General features: G+C 33.4%; 1 protein-coding gene across 4 annotated transcripts in view; it reads left to right on the plus strand.

Annotated features, from left to right (window-relative positions):
* ZEB2 (zinc finger E-box binding homeobox 2) overlaps positions 1-1,374 on the plus strand; it is a 134,263-nt gene extending 132,889 nt beyond the window's left edge. For all 4 annotated transcript variants that reach the window (XM_036422478.2, XM_036422475.2, XM_036422479.2 and 1 more), the window contains one exon: positions 1-1,374. This exon is cut by the window's left edge and continues 3,065 nt beyond it. The gene's annotated coding sequence lies outside the window, so the exon portion shown is untranslated.
* The last annotated feature ends 236 nt before the right edge of the window (positions 1,375-1,610 follow it).

Below are 1,610 nucleotides of genomic sequence, written 5' to 3' on the forward strand. Positions count from 1 at the left end.
CCCCAAAAGGTTATTTTCTGTCTTTCTAAGGATGTAAGCCTTACTGAAAGCAAATCTTAGTCACAAATTTGAGGAGATTACCCCAGCATAAGTTTACACGGATTTAAACTGAAAAATTGTTAACCACTCTTTTGCTCTAAGATGTGTGAGGGCCGTTCAGGACAGAAGGGGCCTGGATAGATGCACAAACAAGTATGTGTATATTCGGAGCCCCACACATTGTAATAAACACAGCTGCATTTATTTGAGTATGTGATCCCATGTACATGTAAGAACACTCAAACACACTCAGCTTCTATATTTGATGGTGCAATGGGACGATTATTCAAATAAACATGCTCGGTGCAATTATTTGAATCTCACATTGTGTGTTCATCAGTCACAGCATTAATAAGAAGGAGGGGGAACAACACCAAAGAATTTACGTGGGAAAACATATATATGAAAACAACCTTATTGTAGATTTTATAGGGTTTGCCAAAGTGATGGCTCCCTTCTTAACTGTAACTGAACTATTCTGAATTCAATGACATTTGTTTCTAATGATTAATTGACTTATTCACTTGATCATTATATCAGAATGACCACAGCATTTGGATTCATATAATTATGAACTTTGCAAACCTGAATTGGGTAGAGATGTGAAATACCTATATTTCAAGTGCAGACTAGTTCTTTCTAGACATCTTACGTCAATGGGACTCTGGTCAAGTTATTATCACTTTAAATACCACTCCCATCAATTAAAGATGTTTTATACATGCAACTAAACATTCCTACATTTGAAGACATAAAAAAATCACAAGTGACACATCTGATCATTTTATATATTAATAAATATGACATATATGTGAACACATCACAAATCATATAGGTGTACCAAGAGGCAATTTATGGCCTCCCTTAAGTATGTACTGACATAACCTAATATACTAAAATGGGAAGGGGCGTTTAGTCACTGAAATATGCATCGTGTAACAAAGATGAAGAAAATACATGGCTTGTGCCCATCATAAAAAAGACTCCGACTGAAGGCTTAGCTTTGGTTTTTATTCAATTAAATTGTTAAACTGTGCACAGTGATTTTTTTTTAGAACTTGAGACATTTGTGATGTTGGCTGTTTAAATCTTTGTTACCTTCGCTGTGAATTGAAATTGTACATATTTAGTAAATCATGCAGACAAAACAAACTTTTTAGACAATATTTTTATTGGAGAGTTTTCTTTTCCTGTATCCATGTTAAAAAAAGAAAAAAAGAAAAAGACCTCCTTTCCCAAAATAAAAATGTCGATACTAAATTCAAAGAAATATAAAGGAATGATTGCTTCCTTTAAAGCTAAATATTTAAATAAACATGGAGATAATTGGCAACATGTTCTTTTGGCTAATAGGCCGTGTCCAATTTTTTGGGTCTGATGTTTCAGAGGGCCTCTGTTTCAGGGTTGAAGATGATATATTAATCTCTGAATTAAACGAATGCTATTCAATAACAGAAATAAATCCCTCAGTCTTCATTTATGTATATGAAACATGGAATTAAATTCAGAGACATGACACTGAGATAATATGATGCTGAATATGACACAGACTAAAATTCCCTCTGTTAAAA

This window comes from Pipistrellus kuhlii, unplaced genomic scaffold (assembly GCF_014108245.1).
Source record: "Pipistrellus kuhlii isolate mPipKuh1 unplaced genomic scaffold, mPipKuh1.p scaffold_m20_p_7, whole genome shotgun sequence".
In the NCBI taxonomy this organism is placed as follows: domain Eukaryota; kingdom Metazoa; phylum Chordata; class Mammalia; order Chiroptera; family Vespertilionidae; genus Pipistrellus; species Pipistrellus kuhlii.